The sequence below is a fragment of the Triturus cristatus genome, chromosome 2_2, assembly GCF_964204655.1.
Source record: "Triturus cristatus chromosome 2_2, aTriCri1.1, whole genome shotgun sequence".
In the NCBI taxonomy this organism is placed as follows: Eukaryota; Metazoa; Chordata; class Amphibia; order Caudata; family Salamandridae; genus Triturus; species Triturus cristatus.
The window spans coordinates 225848525-225872006 of record NC_140582.1 but is presented as its reverse complement, the minus strand read 5'-3'; the positions used below and the strand labels follow the sequence as shown (position 1 = coordinate 225872006).

Genomic DNA, 23482 nt, shown 5'->3' with positions numbered 1-23482 from the left:
TTTTAAAGTTTATTTTCCTTTGAACAAAACATTGTTATTTGATTATACAGTTTTTCCATATCATATAGCAGTATAGCACATGACGCTACATCCAGCCCTTTGAAAACACTTCTATACAGTTTTACATTTCTGATATCTACGCCCGCCCCAAAGCCTCTCCCGTCAGTCTGTCCGAGGTATCCTCTTCCTGCATTGGTGGTGGATCGCATATGCCTCCTCTGAATTTATTCCATGCCCCCCATACTTTACCCCATTTACGGGGGCATCCACGCCTGACGAATGCTGATCGTTCAGCCAGCATGGCTGCATCCATGTCTCTTCCCCATGCGGACAGCGATGGTGCTTCCCCCGCCCCCCATTTTTGGGCTATGTTCCGTTTAGCTATCACGATCCCCAATGTAGCCCAGCTCTGAGCTTGGCGGTTGAGGTCATTAGGTTCCCACACATTTAACAGACAGCGCCTAGGTTCCGGCACCAATGACACTCCCCCCCGACTGTGACAGCGTCCGCATCATCCGCTTCCAATATTCTTGGATTATAGGGCACTCCCATATGGTATGAAAAAAGGTACCCTCCTCATCGAAACCGCGTAGACAGAATGGGTGTGGTGCTCTACCTATTCCATGTAGCGTGTGTCTGGTGTAATATGAGCGATGCAGAATCCGGAGCTGTACCAGTCTTAGCCTCGAGAGTATACCTGCCTCTTGCGGCGAAGCTAGCGCCTCCCGCCAATCCGGGTCGTCAAACGCTCCTACATCGCGGGCCCATTTCTCTCGCAGGGGTCCCATTGGGTCCGGCAGATTGTTTACTAGTTTACTGGACGTGAGTGATGTGTCCTTCTTTGGCATATAATCTGTCAGCAACCTGTCCTCCATGGGAGATGCCTCCGTAACCTCATAGCCGGGTGCTAGTTTTGATACTAAGGCGTGCTTAATCTGCGTATATCTGAACCATTCCGAGGGCGCCAGTTCGTATTGTTGTGGAAGGCGTGTGAATGAGACCACTGCACCTTTATACCACATGTCGCCCACCGTCAAGATCCCGATGTTGTCCCAGTTGTCAAAGCCCTTGCTGTTCCTGAGCCGCCCAAACCGCTTTGTATCCCACAGAGGCGTGAGCTGGGTCAGAACCCCATGCCATCCCAGTCTAGCCCGGGCCGCATGCCAGATGGCAAAGGTCTGTCTCAGAGGGCCGACTAACTCTGGGGCCAGTCTTCCGTCGTATAGGGGCGACAACATACCCCTCGTGCCCAGTACGTCCCTGTCTGACTTAAATGCTGGGTCGGACTGCGGCGCGTGGAGCCATTGACTGATTACCTTCAGCTGTGCCGCCCAGTAGTAAAGTTTGATATTAGGGAGCGCTATCCCTCCATCATACCAGCCGCTGGTCAGTTTAGACTGCGCAATTCGTGCCGGCCCTTTACTCCATAGGAGGCTAGTTACTTGCGCTGCAATTGTACGAAAGTAAGCGGGTGGTATCTGGTACGGCGTATTTTCCAGTACGTATAAAAATCAAGGCAGGGCCGTCATTTTAAAGAGTGCTGCCCTCCCCAACAGGGTCAGCGGCAGCGCTCCCCAATGACGCACATCTCGTTTGAGGCGGTCCATAGGGGGCCGGAGATTCCGTTGGAGGAAGTCCGCCTGATCCGCAGTGATGTATATACCCAAATATTTAAATGACTCCTCTGCTGTCTGCAGCGGGCAGTCCGCGGGTAGTTGCGGTGGAGGGCCGTGCAGCACATGCATAACAGATTTGGACCAATTTATCGTGTGTCCTGACGCTCTGCCAAATACCTCACAAATGTTGAGTAGTGTCAGTATGGAGCGTCGCGGGGAGGACAGGTACAACACATCGTCTGCGTATAGGGAGACTCGGTCTTCCCAGCCGTCCGACCATTTGAGTCCCCGTATCATGGGTTCCCAGCGTATCCACCCCGCTAGCGGCTGCAGCGCCAGGGCAAAGAGCAGCGGCGATAGGGGACAACCCTGACGTATGCCACGTGTCAAGGGGAAATCTTCAGACATATGTCCATTTGCAGTAACGTGAGCCAATGGTTTGGTATAAAGGAGTCGGATCCAGGCACAGAATTTTGGCCCAAAGCCCAGGTGCAATATTACTGCAAATAGAAAGGGACATTCGACCATGTCGAATGCCATTTGTGCATCCAGTGAAAGGAGCACCGCTGGTTCTTGCAAACGATCCGTCGGAGCCAGCGCGCCCTGTACGCGCCTCAAGTTATGGGACGTGCTTCTGCCGGGCATAAAGCCAGACTGATCTGGGTGTACGATTTCCGACACGCGCGGTGTTAGCCTGGTCGCCAGTAATTTTGCGGGGATCTTAGCCTCCGCATTGAGCAGTGAAATGGGGCGATAGGAAGTACATTTATCAGCTGGCTTACCCGGTTTCGGTATCAACACTATGGTGGCTGTGCGTTGATCAGGCGGAAGTTCGCCCATCTGCAGACTGTCAGTAAACATATTAAGCAAATGAGGTACAAGTGTCCCAACCGCCCTCTTATAGAGTTCGACCGGTATGCCATTTGGTCCTAACGCTTTACCGGACTGCAGCGTTTCGATTGCCGCCTGTATCTCTTCTACTGTGAGATCGGCTTCCAGGGCGTTCATTGCCTCAAGGGTGAGTTTGGGCATATAAAGATCTTTCACATATGTCGGTGCCTCCTCCACTCTAATGGAGGAGGCGGAGGAATAGACCGCTTGAAAGTGTCTTGCAAGGATGTGCACTATTTCGCGCGGATCAGTTGTTACCTGTCCCCCCTCAGCGCTAATCTGCGCAATTCACCTAGTGCCTCTATCCCTTCTATCTAACCATGCCAGCAGCTTCCCAGTTTTATCACCGACGTCGTAAATTTTGTGCCTTGTGGCTTCCAACTGCTGTCTGGTACGCTTCGTGAGGTGCTCCTCATACCTTGCCTGCGCTACTCGCAGGCTGTGAGAAGCCTCAGGAGTTGGGTCTTGGGCCTGTTGAACCTCTGCCGCGTGTAGCTCCAGTTCTAACGACTGCAGTTCTAAATGTTTTTCGCGCTAGAGCGCCGCAATGGAGGCTATAGCCTGCCCTCAAAGGACTGTATTATATGCCTCCCAAAGGACAGTTGGGGAGTCACCAGAGGAGGCATTCTCCTGAAAGTAAAGGCTTGTCGCCTTCGTGTTTGTTTTATGGACAGTGGGGAGCTGGAGATGGAGCTGGAGATAGCCTGGGTGTATTGGATAGATACGGCGTCGTGTTAGGTGGTAGTGCGTGTATTGTAGGAGTATCGGGGAATGATCAGATATGCCCCAGGGTCTGATTTCTATGCTGTCTATATTCTTGAGACTACCAGCGGAACCCAGAAAGTAGTCTATCCTTGTTAAGCTATTATGTACCCCAGAGTGGTATGTGAACTGTTGCATTGTTGGGTGATATAGCCGCCATAAATCTGTTAGCCTGAGTGCTTTGATAAAGCTCCCGAGGCGGGATACTCCCGTGCCACCTGCCTGTGCCGGGTATCGATCAGCAAGGTAGTCTATAACAGCGTTAAAGTCTCCGCCCAGTATAAGCCCCCCCTCCGGCAGGTCAAGCAGAAATCCGCTAAGCGCTGGGAGCGCTGTGGCATGTAGTGCGACGGGAATGTAAACAGACTATATTTAGGGGCAGCCCCTCCCATTGGGTGACGATCGCTGCAAACCGCCCCGATCCATCAGTTTTAACTTTGTGTATTTATTAAAGGGGACTGTCTGCGCACCATTATGTCTACCCCCCCCACCGAGACCCTGAGGAGAATTCGGAGTGTACTACCATCTTGTACCCCCCCATCTATCCATCGCTTTACTAGTAGTGCCGGTAAGGTGGGTCTCTTGCAGCAAGACCACCGCTGGGGCGCACCTCTTAAGACCATGAAGGACCAGACCTCTTTTATTTTTGTCTCCCAAGCCACGCACGTTCCACGTGAGCAAAGAGAGGCTGTACTGGAGTTAGAGGTTTCTCAGCTGACGTCTCATGCGCCATATCAGCCATTACAATGGCTGGGGTAGTAGGTAACTGGTGTTGCGGATATATCGGTGTAGGTCGTGTGTGCTATACTTGGTGCTTGCATTGCGTGTCTAAGTACCACGGTCACCATTAACGTAAACTTTTGAAGAAAACATTTAAACAACCCCGTTCCCCCCCCCCCCCCCCCAACCCCCTCCCTGCCATACGGACTTTGAACTGCCCGCCACCCCAACTCAGCAGAGTGCTCAGAACCCAAATCCCACAACATTACTTGCGTGTAAAGTAGCGGGAGGTCCGAGGAAGACCAAGAACATCCCCTTTCCCAAGGTCCAATTGTCTATACGTTATAGCAAAGCTGAGTAGGCAACTCCAGCCCCGATAGTCCTCCAAGTCCTCTACACACCTCTAGTCCAGGAGAGGCGCCGATCGTCATCCTATCCAGCCTCTCCCTGCGACCGGTCTGTCTCCTCCACCCTTCGGTCGTGATCAACGAGGTCCTCTGTCCCTCCAGGATGTCGCCTCCTTCTGTCCGAGCGTCCAGAGCTTTTCACCTGTTGCCATCCCTCGAGGCAGTCGTGAGCGTCCTCTAGCGTCTCGAAGAACTACGTCTCCACATCCGCTAGCAGTCGCGCCGGGAAAAGCATGGAATAGGGTAGATCTCGGGCTCTAAGTTTCTTCATGATCTCCAGGAAGCTCCTCCGCCGCGCCGACACCACCACCGTATAGTCCGGGAAGAAGGACACCGCTGAATTATGGATACGCAGGGGCGGCGCCACTCGGGCTGTTTGAAAAATGTCATCCCTGTCGCGGAAATTGAATATACGAGCCGGACCGGCCTGGGGGGCGCTCCAACTTTATGCCTGCCCCCAGGTACTCTTGTGTGCGCTTTCCACCGAGAAGAAGGTTGAGAGTCCCCTAGGTTGCAGTCTGGTTTTTATCAGCTCTTCCACGTATTGGTCCATGGCGGGGTTCCCCTCACTTTCGGGAATTCCCGTAATTTGCACATTATTGCGACGGGAGCGCCCCTCCTGATCGTCCAGCCTTGTCGCCATGCGCTTGTTCTCTGCCTCCAGTTGCGACACTTTTTGGAGCAGGAAATTAGTGTCTTTCGTCAGGGTAGTTGTCTCTTGCTCCACTTCTGTGACCCTGGCAGACATTTTCTGGAAGTCCGCTCTAAGGAGGGACACATCTGTGGAAATAGACCCCACTGTAGTTTGTACTTTATTAAGGGCAGCCATAATGTCCTCCAGCGTCACTTTAGGTGCCCCAGCTTCCTCCGCAACCTTTTCCGTGTGCCCGTTTCGCTCCGGCGTTGGGGAAGAGTCTTTACTGTATGCAAATTTATCCAGTTCACCCTGCTGGTGCGCACGATTTCCTTTCCCACTCATTTCTGAGCAGGTAGATGTACTTCAGTGTGACCCCTGTGTACTGTGGGCCAGATGGTGGAGCAGGGAGCTCTGGACAGACGCCCTCGCTCGCCACTCAATGCAAGATTTATCGCCGTCTCAGTCCTCAACAGGTGACTCAACTCACCGGCAAGAAGCACGTCTGCAGGCTCACCACCGAGTAATCACAGGCCCCAAAGTCTAACTCACTGCTGCCCGTGCTCGCTCAAGCCGTTCTGCGCACGTAGCACACCTTATATGACTCTCCTATGGGAGTCGGCGCAGGAAGCATACAGTACCGTCGTCTGGCGACTCCACTAGTTGCGTCTCGTCCACTCCCTCCTCCTCACGAGACCCAGAGGTAATGTGGGTAGTCAGCTCTCCCCCGGAGCGTGTCTTTGCCGGCCCCCTGCCAGGGTCGCCTCCTGTAGCTCGTGCTGCGATGTAGAGGGGTCCACCGTCGGACCCTTGCAGCTTTTGTGGTGCAGTCCCCCGGTGTTCCACCTCGGTGCCGTGTCTGTCCCGCCCTATATTTACTGTGTCCGTGCAGTGGTGACGTGGCCAGGGCGTAGATGCCTCGTGCGTCCGCCGGGCCCCTCGCCGAGTTGCAGATCCTCCGGTGCACCACTTGGGCGGGTCCGAGCCTCCCGCACCACGCTTGGGTCACTCTGGTAAATCGAGGCCCCGGTCCCAGCCGTCGGCGCAGGCTGCAACTGACGGGGCGGTGCCGACCGTGTTCCGGCCCGCGGAGAGACCTCAAAGTTGGATCGGGCGGAGTCGCTTCTTCCAGACTCTCAGCCTACGGTCCTTGGGCACAGTTTATGCCGCGGATTAGAGGGGAGTCGGCTTCACCCTCGGAGCTCCTTCAGGCTGCGGCCATCTTGCCTGGCAGCTAGCCACGCCCCATAAAACGTATTTTCTTAATTTGTTTGCACTCTGCGAACCACATTACCTCTTCGGTTCTCTCGAATTGTGGGCAAGCCACTTAAAGCTCCAGCTGGCTGTGGCTCAGCTCAGGGTCTTCTTGGGCTCCCGAGCCCAAAACATGATGAGCTTTAATGTGGCTCTAACCTGTGCCCCAAGAATTAAATTGACTTTTGATGTAGGTTGGAAGACAGAAATAGAAAGCTATATAGTGGCCAAACTGTACAATGTGAGACCACAAAAAACTGTGAAAAGAACATGGCCTCCTTATTTACAAATTGTGTCATCCGAGGCAAAAATGTAATTTAGCCAATCCTTCTTTTCCTTCTTTTTCTTAATTATCACACATGCGAACAGTTTCAGATATCGGAGTTCATGATATGCTCTGCATAAAAGCCCTTTATATCTGTAAAAAAAATATCACTGCAGTGTTGGAGTAGTAAGTGGTGATGGTGGTAGGGAAGTGACTTCAGCAGGAGAGACTGTTGGCCTAATGTTTTGTGGGAGGTGGACAATAGTAGCAAAAGTGGGCGATAGGTTGGCCTGAAGGCCGGAGTTAGTGCTTCACAAGACGGGGTGTTTGATAGCAATGGGCTTTAACTAAAAAGTGAGTGCAGGTGGTCCCATGGATAATATGGTGCATAGCTAAATACTTCTAAGGTCCCAAAGGCGAGACCGTTACATTGCAAATGTTTCTTTGTAAATGTTGCAGTAAAGATGATGCTCCAGTCCCAAGGTTCTAGTTACTTCCACTGCTTAATTGGATGCTGCGGGAGGCTTTTGAATCCCACTTGCATATCACAACTCAAATATCCTCTTGTTTCAGGGTGGTGGGGGGGCATATTTAAAGTTAATCAAGGAAATCTTGTTCCTAATGTTTAAAACTCTGTCTGGTACATCATCTTTCTCTAGAAATTGTTGCTTTGTTGAAAAGAATAAAAACAAATTGTTCGCCAAGGACTCATTTTAAAGAATGATTAAACGAGAGTAAAGCTAAGAGCATGTGTATTTATAAGCACACTACAAATGACTGTGGTCTGGATACAAGAGAAGCACACTACAAATGACTGTGGTCTGGATACAAGAGAAGCACACTACAAATGACTGTGGTCTGGATACAAGAGACTAGACCAGTTGTTCAAAAAGGATTTACACATCCGTCCATTAATGAATCCACAGGTGACTAGTATGTTTGTTGCAGCGCCAACAGTGTTTCTACCTTGGTAGTTTATTTTCCATGTCGTCATCAGGACCGATAGCAATGTAGAACGCATTACGTGCAGTCCTGAATGTTTATTTTTTCCCGTTGTCTAGCAATTGATATGCCATTGAAATCTCAATTCTGGCTAAATGAGTACTTGTTGAATCATTGTTTTTCTGGCTTCTAATTGCCCAGTTTCCTTCGGACTTGTGGGTTTTTCTGTGTTTTTATACTGGCTTTTGTTGAAAAGGCACATAAACGACTGTCAGTTATATTGCCACAGTTTTACTGTTGTGGAGTTGGCACATAAACGCGACTAGATCATCCGTTATGCTGATGCGTACCCTAAAATGTCTCTTTGATTGTCAAATGCTATAAGAGCATTTTATGGTGGGTTTGCCTTTTTAAAATCCCTCTTGATGATCTGTTCATGTCCTCTTCTGGTACGATTTAAAACACAGTACATTTCTTACATTTTTTTTCTCAGTTTATAAAACCACGTTTCTGCTTTTCATACATCTTCCTATGTGTACTTTGTTGAAATATTCAGAATTTTTCCAATTTTGGTGTAACGTACAATGGCGTGGTTAATGCTATAGACCGTGTATTTTGTCTTTCCTTTTCTCATGCAAGGAAGGCCAGCGGTGGCAGTAAGATCAAACTTAATGCCAGACTTAAATCATGTATTCTGTGAGATTACTGGCTAACCAGGCCTCAAAATTGGGATTCTCTTTGGCGGCGGGGTTAGGGGGTGGGGGGGTGAGGCTTTCCAAAGGCCAAATGTGTTTAACAAGCATTTGCGAATCGAATAGGTCTGGCTTTCATGTAGTTAAACATGCATGCCCAAATGCTGTGGTGGTAGTAGGGATATTTGTGAGAAAGTGCCATCTTTCTTGCATGGTATGCCCCTACTTTTTGCTGAAAGTACTTTGACTGAGTGTGCCCTGGACTCCTGCCAATAAGGTGCCCAGGGCCCATGTTCCTTCCCTAAAACACAAAACCCAAATTGGCAAACCCTGGCCACATGTCAGCCCCTGGTAAATGGTACCCTAGGTACCCAGGGCCTTGTGACCAGGGAAAGCCTTTAAGGGCTGCAGCACTCATTGTGCCACCCTTAGAGGCCATGTGCCCTTACACACACACACACTGCCCTTGCAGACTGGGTGTCTGGGTACAAGACAAAACAAGGAGTCTACATGGCACACATTCCTGTGTGTCATGCCCACCACCTACACTGCCCTGGCATACACCAGCCACCCCTCTAGCTGGGTGACCTATGCCAGTGGTGTGGGCACTGGCGCATGAGCCCTGTGCCCCTACAGTACCCAGGTCCATTCCTGGGCACTGTAGTTGCAGTGCTGCCATTTAAGAGTACATGGCGCTGAGAGCTAGTCAAACACGAACTCCACAGCACCATAATGGCAACACTGAAGACTGAGAAGTTTGGTATCAAACTTCTCAGCACATTAAACCCACACTGATGCCAGTGTGGGATTTAATGTACCAAGCACCCCAGAGGGCATCTTAGAGATGCCCCCTAAAACCTAACCTACAATCCACGTCTGTTCTGAGGCTGCCTAGGCTGGCACACAGCAGGCATGTTGCTGGACCCCTGGGTAGGAGAGCCCATGCTCTCCTGGGCCTGCAACAATGCACATCCTGGGCGAGGTGCTAAATCTCCTCCCCCAGGATGGGCAGGGGGAAGCTTCAGAGACATGCAGCCTCTGTGAGCTTCCCCAGGCCACTGCAACCCCCCACTCTGGTGGGAAGCTTGGCCGGAAACCCCAAATAAGGACAGGGGATGTGCCAGCCTGCCAACCCCACCCCTCAGGTGGGGGAGGCGCCTTGAAGCACATCTCCGGGCTCTCGCCATCTTGAAGATGGGAAGCCTTGCCCAATCAGGACTAGGCTACTGCCCCCCTCCCACAGGAGAGAGGCAGGATAGGGGGTATACCCACCCCAGGACAGGGACCTATTGGTCCCTGCCCTTCACCTACCTGTAACGCCCCTAAATCTAGTATTTAGGGGCACCCTGAACCTCCCTTCCCCAGATTCCAAAATCCGAAGAAGAGCTAGAAGATAGAAGACCTGCCCTGCAGCTGCTAAGAAGAGGAAGACACCAACTGCTTTGGCCCCAGCCCTACCGGCCGGTCAACCCTCGAACCTGCTCCTGCTCCAACCCGGCATCTCTTGTGGCCAGCACCCTCATAAACCCCGGAGGACCTGGCTACCTTTTGACTCTAAGCCCACTGGGACTCCCATGAGTAGAGGCTCTACTCAAAACCTACCTCTAATCCCTGGCAGGAGCCCGGAACCGCGAACCCAACACACTCTGCACCTGCCAAGCCTGGCCTGTGCCGGAGTGAACATGGACCCCGAGGACGACCTCACGGCGACTGTGACCCCGAGTCCGGCACCCAAGGACCTCCCTCGACACTCCTGAAGAAGCCTGCAGCTTCAGAACCAGGTGCCCCCCCCCAACCGCTATCAACAGAGGATAAGATTTCCCGACACCAAAAGGCACCCCTGCACCTGGTGCCCCGCGGCCAACTGTGCCCAATCCCGGGGTACCTACCTATCCTCCAACTACCCAACTTACCTCTCAAAGTGGTGGTGGGCACCTGAAGAATCTTCGTCCCCGAGCTTGCAGTCTTTTTCTACACCGGAGCTTTCCTTTTGAAATCAATTGAGCGCCCGAAGGCTCAAAAGCACCCTCCACCCAGCCGCCCGAGTGGCCCTGGCAGTGCAACCTCTACACCTATCTACTTCCCCACTTGCAAAGAGTAAGTGACCAGGAGCCCAGCTCCCACAGCCACGTGGCCTGCTAGTCAGCAGCCACCAACCAAGGCCCCCCTACCCCTCATAGGATAACATTGGGCCTAACTCTCTCTGCACCCGGCCGCCCCCGTGCCGCTGAGGGTGAACCAATTGTACCTACCTGACTCTGGGAGACCCCTGAGTCTATGCCCAGAACCTTAACTCTGCCAGTCGAGTACTTACCTTTAAACCAATAACTCAATTTTCTCCATAGGAAATCATTGACTGTTTTTCTGTGAAATTTCTTCTGTCAATTTCTGCAAACTTTATTCTTTAAAAATCGTATAATTTCTGAAAACGTAATTACTTACCTGTTTTTGATAAAGGTCCCAGTACTGAGTCTAGGCATCCAGTACTGGATTACAAAAGTAACGAGAACATACTATACCTGCAACTTTAATGTTCTGCCATATGGAATCATTGACTGTTTTCTATTAAATGTTTTCTAAGTGTCAACTTTTAAAATAGCAAAATATTGTCTAAAAATCATCACAGTAATTAAGCCGACTTTTATCACTTGTTTCTAAGTACTGTCCCAGGACTGAATCTAGGATCCAGTCCTGGAATTCCAAAAGTAATCCTAAAAGTCATCTGTTGCAAATAACTTGAAACTTCCATTGAACTCAATGTATTATTGTGTTTAAACTTGTGTTGCTTATTGCAACCACATGTAACTTTCTACAAAAGTCAATTGCATATTGCAAAAGTATCTATCTAAAGCATCTCATTCTGAGAAAGTATATTTTAATACCTATTGTTGGTTCTAAAATAAAACAAGCATATATTTTTTATATATAAACCATTGGCCTAGAGTTCAGTTATTGAGTGTGTGAAACCATTTGCTGACTTAGTGGGTACAACAAAATGCTTTACACTGTCCTCTGATACTGCCTTACTGCTCGACCAAGCTGCCACTTTAGAGAGTAAGGTTATAATCTAACTTTAGCCTCTGCCAAACCTCTGGGGACTGTGGACTCTGTACACCCTGTACCTATTTGGGAACAGTATATACAGAGCCACTTTCTCACAATATTTGAGGGGACTGTAATGATATTGGAGATGAAACGGCCAACACTTCAGTGCTGACAAAAGAATAAAAAAATAGACAAGTACATAAGGGGTTGCTTTCTGTATACTGTGCATATATGGTATAAGTGTGATGTGTAAAATGTGCCCTTATGCAATGCAGGCACTCCATAGGAGGAGCAGTAGCACACCAGACAGCCAATAACATGAGGTTAGAGAGAATTACTCCGCTGAGTGGAGCCAAAATCCACCATATGTATAGTTTGAAGAACCGGTAACAACGGCTGCAATGTTAAACGAGACCCAAAAAAAGGGTGCCACTTTGGGTATGAAATAGATGGCTACCTTCAATTGTCCAGTTTATGCACATTTATAAAGAGGTTTTCTGAGCCAAATTTTCTCCTTCCCTGAATGTTTGTGTAATTCAGTGTCCTATTCATTTTGTGTAAATTGGAAGTAAGCTTACTCTTGTATGGTGGATAATGCCTGTGATGATTTATCTATTGTGAGATAATGCAGCCACTGACTGACCTCTCATCCCCACTAGGTTATCCACTGCAAGGCTGCTGTTGCTTGGCAAGCAGGAAAACCGCTTTCCATCGAAGAGGTGGAGGTCGCAGCACCAAAGGCTTATGAAATTCGGATTAAGGTGAGTTTTACTTAATTGCGTTAATGTGGTTTGCCATTCTATAAAGCAAGAAAGAAGTTTGTACAAATTTACTCAAATCTTTTTTTAATGAGCATTTGTTTCTAAGAGCATTTACATCTGCCTGCTGTTAGGGGCCAAACATTTTGCCTTTCTGCACCCAGATATTGGGAGGCTTGGTAGTTAACCCCTTCACTGCTAGGCCTTCTCCCCTCCCCTGTGCGAAGTCTTTTTTGTCTATTTGGGGTAGTTCGCGCTTGGGCCCCTGTAACTTTTTGTCCACATAAGGTATTCACGACAAATTTGCTTCCTTTTTTCATCATGAGGATTTGTGGATTTTTTTTAAATGGGCATTCATTGCTGCAGAAAGTCTGGTTTGTGGTGCTATAATCACCATCTTCTCAGCTTTTGATGCCGTCTCAATATGTTTTGGGCCCTTCCCTGCCGCGGATACTTGGCCCACCAACACAAGTTTTATCGGGAGACTTGGGGAAATGCTGGGTGGTAGGAAATTTGTTGTTGCTTTTTGAAGCGTGAAAATTATGGCACAGTAATGCAAGGAAAATGTGACCGTCACATTTTGAGGTTTGCTGGACATTTTGGGGAAGATAACTTGTTGGTATCCACGAGTGAGACATCAACATGTACTCCCCTGGGTGTTTAGTTTACGAAAATATCTAGAGTTGGTATGTTTTTCTTAGAAGGAATGTACACCATGGCAGAGAAACACAGAAAAGACAAAATATTACTGCACGGCCATGTGTTCCTCAAGCACACACACACACACTGGTTGGAATTGGCACGAGGGTGAGTGATGGTTCAGTATATACAATTTTATTAACAAGAGATTTCACAAAAATGAAATGCGCTGTTAATAATTGAAAGGACAAACTGAACCATTGAGCTCGTTAGCTGTAAAGCCACAACAAGGCACCAACCTGTTTACAGGCCATTCATACACCTTTCATACGTGTGACATGTACAAAACCATTCACACAGCAAGCCGCTGGCCCATCACATCACTCGCATCAGCAGACCGCTCCATTCAAGGGCTCATCACTTTCACATGCCCACACGCCTGATACTGGAACCACATCGGCTGACTGATTGTGTGTACTAGCGTTTTGCTACCTGTGTGTCATGACCAGCAGCCAGTCACTACTCACACACGGCCAGCCAAGCGCCAGTCCATGCACACGACCAGCCAAGCACCGGTCCATGCACACGGCCAGCCAAGCGCCAGCCTACTCACACCGCCATCCCATTTAGGGTTTTTTTTATACAAAAAAGAAAACTCAAACAAATTGTATATAGATGCAAATCTACTAACACAATCTGAAACTAAATACATTGCACTAATGCCAACCTTGAAACTGAACAACAATACAGACCAAGCAGTTCACTTTACCACTCGTGGATGCTCCCAAACATTATTTTGCGTGTGGTACAGTCTAAAACAAGCATCCACACACAGCGCAGGGTTAGAACACTTGGGGCAGTACATACAAGTCTCTTTCCGCGTACCTCTTCGCCAACAGACTCTAGATCCCCTACTGGGAAAGTCTTTTGTGGGCATGGTAGGATTGTGATCAGGAAAGTGGTGATCTTTCTATCTAGCCACATCCTCCGCCACTCCAACTCTAGGAAAACTTGTCTGTTTCCCTACAACAAGGCTGCCTATCACAGACTCCTGAAACTTAACAAAAGTCAATGTTGACTCAGGACAACAATCCTTAAATACAACAAAAGCATTAAAGGTTGCCAAGTGGAAAAGATGGATAGCCAACTTCTTATACCAAATGTAAGCCTTTAATAAGAGCAGTGTAAGGCTCCAACCTCTGATCTACTGTATCAATTCCACCCATGTGCCTATTAGTCTAAAACGCACACAGGTTTGCGCACTTCGGCAACCTGACCCCAAACAGTCACAGGTGAAGTGCTTTCATCATGGATGGTAGTCAGCATGTAGAAATCTCTCCTGTCTGCAAACTTCACAACTAAATGTTCCTCACTACACAACGCAATGTCCCCACTCAAGCTTTTGACAAACAAGTTCTTTTGGGCAACCTCTACAGTTGGAGCGGATTGTGCCACGAGCTACAGTGTCCACTATGGCCAATTCCCTGAACAACTGCACACCAGTGTAGAACGTATTTACATATAAATGGTGGCCTTTGTTAAAAAGTACTCTACCAAATTCCCACACAATTTTCTCTCTCTCCAGAAGTGGACGGACAACCAGTGGGGTCAATCCTAGAATCCCTACCGGTGTACACCCTGAAAATTGAGACCTATCCAGTCCTACTGTAACATAGCATATACATCTTTATTCCATAGAGTGCCCTCTTGCTAGGAATGTACTGCCTAAAAACCAAGCTGCCCTTGAACAAGACAAAAGACTCATCCACCGCGATTTCTTTCTCTGGAACATAGATCTCAGAAAATCGATCCACAAAGTGATCAATGACAGGCCGAATCTTAAAAAGACTGTCACAATCAGGATGATCTTGGGGCAATGCAAAACCATTATCGACAAAATGCAGCATCCGAAGCAAATACTGATCAATATTCATGATTGCCAGAAATATAGCCGTTGCCATCAATTGACAAGTAGACCAATATGAAGACATCAATGGCTTCCTTATCAAGCCCATCAAAAACAGTTAAACCCAAGAACTTAATCTCTTCCAGATTTGTGGGAGTCCACCGAGTAGCTCTAGAGGGGGCCTAAGGCTGGCACTGTTGTCCCTCAAATACTGAACAGCGTACAAATTAGTCTGCAACAATCTCCGCCAAAAATACATTGTCCATAAAAAACTGAAAAACAGTTATAGGCAAAAAGATTTCAGTATCCACTCTACACCCTGGGCCACCAGCAAAGTCTGGGAATGCCAGCTGCACCATGCATGGGGCTCATCAATGTCCTACTCTAAGACCGGCACTTCATCTGCACTAACAGTGGCTTCATTATCTGATACCTCGTAGATAGAAAACTGCCAGAATCTTCCACTCCCTCCTCAGTCTCTGAACCATGGTCAGCAAAAGACTCAAAAAGCACACCAACAACCTGCTGAGCAGTAATCTTAGTGGGGTTTTCTGCCCCCTCCCCCACCGACAGACCAGCCAAAAGACCATGCAGATTTGCCCACGGGGGGGGGGGGGGGTTTGTGCAGAATATACAAAATAAGCAATCTCCCCCCCCCCCCCCCCCCTCCCCCCTCCTCCCCCGGAAGCGGCCCTTGCCTAAGGGGTCGCTGCCATTACAAAAAAAGGTGTGCCTAGTGGGGGCATTCCTGCTGCACTGTTGCGTCGCCATGCGTGATCTGCAGCAGGAATGCCCTGCAAAGAGACATCAAGGGAGAGGAAAATCCTCTAGCAAGAAAACCTACCTTTCTCCCTCCAAGCCTGGAAGCAAATGGCTTGCAGCGCGTCCAACTGCTCCTGATCACGTCGGCCCACGCTGACGTTACAGGATTGCCGGGGGTGGCAGACAAAACTCTTCCGCTGCCATCCCTGCTTGGGTTTGTAGATGGATTGCCCATGGGGGGGGAGTGCCAGCCCCCCCCTCTTCCTTCCTGACCCCTACCTGTGGGTGGGTGCCATGAGGTTACGTCTCGTGAGGCTTGAGCCGGGAGACAGGTGTGTTTATACGTTGTACTGTATATTTGCTAATACTCTGCTAATTTGCACAGCTATTTTGCATTATTTGCACTGTTTATTCTTGGTATTTTAGGGAAGATTTTAAATTGCGTAGGTCAGCTGCTTTTTTTAAATCGTTTTAACCCTCTGAATATACGTGGCACTTTTGGAGGCTTACCTCGTTTGAGTGGGTCTGGCACAGGAGTCTTTTCTGCTTTTCACGTCGCTGAGACTCTGCTAGCCTCTGCCATATTGGGGGTAGCGAGGGGAGCAGTCTAGTGCCTGGCTTCCCTACGCTATATTTGGTCCTAATGGCGCGAGATCGTAGCGGGCGCGTCTTCGCCCGTCCGCGCTTGTCCCACGCTCCGCGCCACAACCCCTGCTTCTCTAAACTCGGGTACAACTTCCCATACTACGTACTACTATAGCACTGTTATGGTTAAATGGGGTAGAAAAAGATCCAAATTGCATCTGTCTGTCCTTTTACTCACGGCCGAATCCCCAGCCAGTGGTCTGTTCTACTTGTAAAACCTCGCTACATACAATTCTCTATTTAGCACCCCATGAGCTGAGGGATCTAAGGCCTAAGTCCGGGGGCCATAAGGCCTCGGTCTGTAAGTGCATGCTGATTAACACAAGATCCTTGGTCAAACACAGCACTGTGTGCACAATTAATTGAGGAAAAGGACATACAAATAACATTTATCACGGAGTCATGGATTGATGAATAGTCAGGGCCCGATTTGTTGAAAGCAACTCCACCAGGATTTGTTTGCCAGACCTTGAACAGGAACGGCAGCAAAAAAGGGGGAGGGCTAGCCCTGATATACCCAAGTTCATTCAAAGCGGCCTTCCACCCAATACATAATGCAGGTTGTGAGGCTCTGGCCTTCAATTTCAACCTGTCCTTCCATCACACTTTCAAAGGTATTCTAATAAATAGACCCCCGAGCAATTAAACAGCCCTTCATTGCATCCATTGGAAATCTGTTGGAAGACAGCATTTGTCTGGAGTCCTATACTATCTTGGGAGATTTTAATTACCACCTGGAGGTTCTTCTCAATCCAGACATAGCCACTCTAATTGATACAATGAACAGTGTAGACCTTAAACAGCAGGTCACTGGTCCAACGCATACGGCCGGGCACACCCTAGATGGCATTTTTTCAAACCATCCAGGCCTCCAGGTTACAGGTGTTCTTCCCATGGCCTGGACAGACCACTTGGCCGTTTTGTTTGAATTAACCTTTAAGGGGGGGGCAAGTGCTAAGAAACTGATTGATATCCGACCCTGGAACAAAATGGATAGAGGAGCTTTCCAGGAACTCCTTAGTTCGACATCTACTCATTCAAATTTAAGAGTAGAGTATGGGGCTATTGCGTATACTAAATGGGTAGAGAATGCCTGTAACAAACTAGCCCCAGTCAGGAGTATTATGCCTAAGAGATTGACTCCTTCCGCTCCCTGGTTTTCAGAGGAATTGAAAAATGAAAAACTCAAGTGTAAACGCCTAGAGCGGTCTTGGAGGAAAGAATACAAGGAAGTAGGAAAGTTAGCCTATAGAAAGGGCCTAGCGAACTACAAGCAACTGTTGTTCGCCACTAAGCAAAAATTCTTTGTCAATAAAATTGAACTGGCAAAAGATTCAGCCAAAGTATTATTCAAAACTGTCCTAGACCTCTCCTCCCCAGGTCTGGTTTCATTTCAGCCTAGTCAGGAACTCTGCGAACAGATTGCCAAATTCTTCCTGGATAAAGTAGTAGAAGTGATCTTTTCGGCACTCAGCGGATCAACGGCAGTTGGAAGCATCCAGGAGAAGGATGATCTGGGGGCGTATCAACGCCCCTATCACCTGTCTCGAGAAATTCGAGAACGTGTCCCTAAACCAAACACGGTGTCTTCTTGAAACTGCCAGATCAGGGTCACCATATGACCCCTGTCCAGTGGCTGTTACCAAGCTAGCAGTAGAACCTTTCAGTATGGCACTTACATCAGTTTTTAATGTTATGATCGACACCGGGTTCTTTCCCAGGCTCTGGAAGAGGGCATCAATTCTACCCCTTCTAAAAAAGCCTAATTTAGACCCGGGTGATCCCTTCAATTTTCGCCCAATATCTAGGCTCCCTCTTCCAGCAAAAACGATAGAAAAGGCACTAAATGCACAATTGGACGCATTTCTCCATAGAGCCCAGGCCCTGGATCCAACCCAATATGGCTTCAGAAGTGGCCACAGCACGGAGTCAGCCCTCATAAAAATCACTGATGATATCAGGAAAGTTGTTGATCAAGGTGGAAAGACCGCCCTGATCTTACTAGACTTGTCCGCGGCCTTTGACACGGTCCATCATGATCTTTTGGTGGACCGGCTAAAGTCTTGCGGACTTCGGGGCAAGGCCCTGAGTCTTATTAAATCCTTCCTCACGGATAGATCTCAAGTGGTATCCATGGCTGAATTCCATTCAAGGTCATTTGTGCTACCTTGCGGGGTTCCACAGGGGTCATCATTGAGCCCGACGTTGTTCAATGTTTGTTTCGTCTTTGGTCCCTATTATTGAAACCTTGGGTTTTGATCTCACATCCTATGCCAATGACACCCAAATTGTGGGGTCTCTTCGGCCAGGTCAAGAGGTGGGGCATGGACAATCGTTTTCATGACTGCATGATGGCAGTGAGTGGCTGGATAGCAAAAAACTGCGTGAAGCTCAACTCTAATAAAACGGAGGTGATCATTTTTGGGAATGCTCCTAATTTCTGGAATTCAAATTGGTGGCCAGCTACTATGGGAACTCTTCCCCGCCCCGGTAAAGAAAGTAAACAATTTGGGAATAATTGTCGATGACAAACTGAACCTGGGCGACCAAATCAACTCGGTCTCTTCATCAACGGCCTTCGTTTTAAAAATAGTGAAAATGATTCTGCCTTTCTTGCCAGCAGGGAATCAGAAAACAGTGGTCACTGCCCTTGTGTTGTCAAGGCTTGACTATTGTAATGGCCTCCATCTAAACATTCAGGAACGTTTCTTCAATAAATTGCAAAGGCTACAAAACGCAGCCGCCAGATTACTCACTGGGGTGCCTAAATTTGCCGCCATTTCAAATGAAATCAAAAAGTTACATTGGCTCCCGGTTAAAAAGCGTGTGCTCTTTAAATCTGAGTACCGTTTTAAGGCACTTCATGGTGTTGGACCAGAATATCTGCAGAAACAATTCAAATGGTACACACCCACAAGAAATTTACGTTCATCGGGAGCTTAAATGGTGACCTTTCCGGTCACAAAAAAGGTTTCTTGGGGAGGACGAAGATTTTTCTTTGGAGCTGCCAAGGCTTGGAATGATCTTCCGGCCCAGCTCAAACGTACCTGATCTATTGTCCTTCAGAAGGGCTCTGAAAACTTGGTTGTTTAATAACTAGAACTCCTTATTGGATGTTTAATAACCAGAACTCTTTTTTGCGATGGCCGAAAAGATAGGTAACTAGTGCCAGGACACCCCAGGGTAACTGTTGCGCACTACAAATCAATTAACATTACATCATGGGCACATGCCCACTGTGAATCATGACGAAACCGTTCCGTCATGAGCACCGAAGGGATTAAGTGTTTCTGAATCTTTATTTTGTTGCATCTAAGCCAGGGGCCTCCATCCTTTTTCTTTTAATAAGAGCTACTTGCATTTAGTGAAAATCATCTTGAGATACTAATATTGTTAGTTTTGTTTAGTAGAGACCCTATCAGACAAGATTTATTCTTTATCTCAGGTCAGTTGGACCGTTTCATAAACACAGTTTTGACATAATATAAACAGTAGTGCATTCTGCATTTACAGTGTTCAATAATCCTCAATAAAGTAACAGGACATCTGTATACCTCAATACATTGCTGGTTACTCTAGCAAAATCCCTTTATATACGCAATTGCACTTCTCCAAGGTGCATGTCCAGTAACCCCTGTATGCTTACCACAGACCCCAATCCTTCTCCCAATTTTGCGAGCAGCCCCAACTCTGGTATACCACTTTTTCTGCTTCGCTGCACCTATCAGACAAGATTACATTAGTGTCCTCCATATGCAGGATTACTGGCAGCATCCGCAGTAATGTGTGTTTAAAAATAAAAAAAATGTACTTTGTCAAATTTGAATGCCTCTGCATGGGTAATAAAAGCCTCACTGCAATGTCCTTGGTACCAACATAATTATATCAATAGTAAGTCTCTTCTACCACACAAGGTTTTTCACTCAAATATGAGCTTTAAAAATGTTCTGGAATTTTTTCCATTTTTCTGCAAACAAATTTCGTCTCAAGCGTCTAGGATAGTAGGTGGGCTACATGCACAGTAGAGGGCTACTTGTAGGTAGCTGCAGGGCTGCCTGTACCTCACCAGTCACTCGTTGTGGCCTGATCTAAGCTAATGCAACTCTCAATCACACTATGAAGACGTAGCTCTCCCGGAACAGGATTAATAGTTGCAGTTCTGCTCTGATGCACCTCCCATGACATTTTTTGATGTTACTTCTTCATCGTTAAGCAGTTGAAGCATTATTTGCCTGAAAGCTGACCACGTAAGACTTCTTTGATTTGTTCTTCTTTTTTTAAAAACTTTATTTATTGGTTTTTATAACAGTAGGGTCACATGCAGCAGTACCATTGTCACGTTGTTCTTTACAACATCGTCAAACATTTTGTATAAGTAACAGCACTGAAATATATATTTGTGTTCATTAGTCTCAAAATGCAGTAAATTTTCCATTGCCATGTCCAATTTCTTCCCCTGTGGCGCCTGATTAAAAACATTTCCAATAGATCATAGTCCTTTTCCTCTCCCTCCCGAGCTAGCCATCTAGTACACAATACTCATTGGCTGCTGTAATCTTGCGCCCATGCACTCAAATAGTCTCTCAGCGGTTGCCAAATGTCCATAGGCCTGGATGTCCTTGGTTGTAGTTCTGCTAAGAACTCGCTGTAGTTATCACAGTACATTAACCTTTAAAGCCATTGTTCTATAGTTGGTATACTACTGCGCCCCCAATGGATAGCCAGCTCCCTTTTGGCTATGAGGAGTGCTATGCCAACAAGCCTACGCATTGCCTTGGGGAATCCCAGCCACGTAACCCAGTAATGCTAGCAGCGGAGTCGGCCTGATTGTGAGACTGGTCATTTGCTGCAGTTCTTGAATAGGTGTGTCCAGTACTCCGCCACCCTACCGCAAGTCGATGTCGTGTATTTAGTCTGTCCCAAGTGCCGGGCCCTGGAGGCGGAGTGCTGTGTGGGAGGGGCCAACGCATGCCATCTTAACTGGTGTCCTGTACACTCTGCGCAGGTATTTGTAATGTATCAGCTTGGTCTATAATTTCCAGAGACCTTAAGCATTTGATCACAGCACTCTTTCCATATGTCATCTGAAATGAGGTGTCCTAAATCTGCCTCCCACGCACCTAAGCTTGCTGTCGCATGCCGGCATATGCGCTAGGCTAGCCTCGTACACTCTGGATACCAGCCCCCCCCCCCCCCCCCCGCCACCCCCACCCCCTGCCCAGCGTCGGATATGAGAAACTTTATCGGAGTAAAATTGTCAGGCCCCATGGGGTAGGAGGATATGTGGCTCCACAGCGCGTTTTGGAATCTGGTCAGTACAAACTGATCCATGAGAGTAGCGTCCGCAAAGTGTCTCTTCAGTGCGTGAGTAAATATGCCCCCCTTCCCTGGAAAAGCATCCCCAAATGTAAACGGCGCTAACCTCCGCAATGCACCCTTAACTAAGGGCTTGGATGTAATGAGTACCCAGGGATTGTCAAGCAGTGGAATTCGGGAGGCGTAGAGTCCTGTGCCCTCTGTCATTTGCAACATCCTCCTCCAGGCCCAGCAGGTGTTTGACACAGGTTGAATTTCCACTTTATCGGTTGGCAGCCCGGCAGGTAATAGCCCTCGTAGCGGCACTGGTGCCGCCAGGTCCTCCTCGGGTTTCGTGTATAGCATTTTGGCATCTGGATGATACCAGTGCCATGCATAGCTACATTGTGCTTCCAGGTACTTTAGGTGCAAGTTTGGGAATCAAAATCCCACACTTGCGTCGGCTTTCGTCGTTGACTCCTATGGATGCCTGAAGAAAAGATGCTGACGGGCAGTCAGTGAAGAGTGTCCGGTTGATCCCAAGGCCGGGATCAAGAAGGAAGGATACCTGCAAGCAGAAGGGACAGAGTCTGGGTCACTAGCCAGTGACCACGTGGAACCAGGAAGGAACCAGGCGATGTCGGGAGATTGCAGGCGTGAAGGTGAAGCTTGTCGCAGCAGTCACGGGGACCAGGAGGCGTCGGACGACCAGGACCAGGAGGTGAGCTGGCCCACGAAGGCTCTTGCTGTCGGCGGCGTCGCTGTCGACTCAGGACCCAACAAGCCTTGGCAAGCGGAACCCATGCAGGATGAAGGACTTGCTTGTCTGGGGTGCTTCTCTTTCACAGAGGAACGGGGGGCAGTCTGGAGGAGCCAAACCAGCTGTTGAAAATTGAAGGTGTCGTCGCAAAGGTTGCTAGCCAACGGGCAAGCAACCGGACAGACGCGGCAAGCAGGAAACTGCAGAAGGGCCCCACGCAGGACTCGTGGAGTGTGGGGCCTGATCTTCGGTGCAGATGGTGCTTGGGGTTGGGGCTTCTCAATCCCTGGTGCACAACTTCGAGGGTGCCTCAGAAGCTGCGCTGGAAGATACTCGCCACTTTTCCCAGGTAGCCGGTCCCACGCCTCTCGTTGCCTCCACGGATCTCAGCTCGGCTGTGGATGTGGAACAGGGTCGGAGAAGTCTGGAATTTAAGGCTCTGGTCGGGCTCTGCAGTCTGTCCCTCATAGAACTTCAGCAAAGCAAAGGGTAAGTCTCTTGATGGTGCCTGTTTGCACAGGGTGGCCACTCCTTGGCCACAAGGGAGATTCTTCAGTCTTCTTCTTTTGTAGAATGTCTAAGGTCCAGAGTTTCTGTTCAAGATGCAGGTTCAGGATAATCTAATCTCCTGGGGCCCAGCTACCACACTTATACTAATCTGGGGGGGCTGGGTTGCCTGCTAGGTCACGCCTTATGGGTGGGACCTGGGAGGGGGGTGGTTACACCCCCTTCCCTTTGTCCAGTTTCGCGCCAGGACTGGGGCTGGAGTGCCCCAGCACCGGTTTGAACTGGACTATGCATGGGACACCTTGTGTGCCCCAGGCAGTGTCTCGTTTCTTTCATCCCTCCCTGCCCCAATACACTAAGGCCTGTCTGGGGTGGTGCTCACACCTCCCTAGGCAGGAAACCTATTGTCCAAGCCTCCCGGGCCGGGATCACTCCCAGCGTTACAACAAACAAATGATGGACGGAATGCTGACCATGCAGACATTCTCCCCCAGTCAAGAGATCTGGGTTAAATCCATCGTTCTTTTGCCCACTACGCCACCCCAGTTTAGACATGGCCATATGCAAATCAGTCTTGACCCTGTGCCTCATGGGAACAGTCCAGCCCGAACTGCCAAGCCATGTCTTCCCTGGACCGGAATCAAGCATCCTAGGACCGGTTTCTGGCTATCAGCCAGGATAGCTTGACTCCAGTGGCGTAGTGAGCACGGGTCTCACGTCTGGGAATACCCATCCCACTTAGGGCAAAAAGCGTTACAACAAACAAATGATGCCCACTACACCACCCCAGCAGCAGGAGGTCAGACTTGTGTCTGTGGCAGCAGCATCCATTTTGTGATGCAGAGGCTTTGGTTAGAGTTAAACAGCAAAGTAGGATTTTTTTAGGGGGGAACCACATATCTGTCGTATCAGTGCCAAGACCCAGCTACAAGCGAGATTCCTTCTAAGGGAGCAGCTGACCGGGCCATTTCTGCAAGGAATC

At 48.7% G+C, this 23482-nt stretch overlaps 1 pseudogene; it reads left to right on the top strand.

Moving 5' to 3' along the window:
- LOC146862076 (alcohol dehydrogenase class-3-like) overlaps positions 1-23482 on the top strand; it is a 182776-nt pseudogene that overhangs the window by 24117 nt on the left and 135177 nt on the right.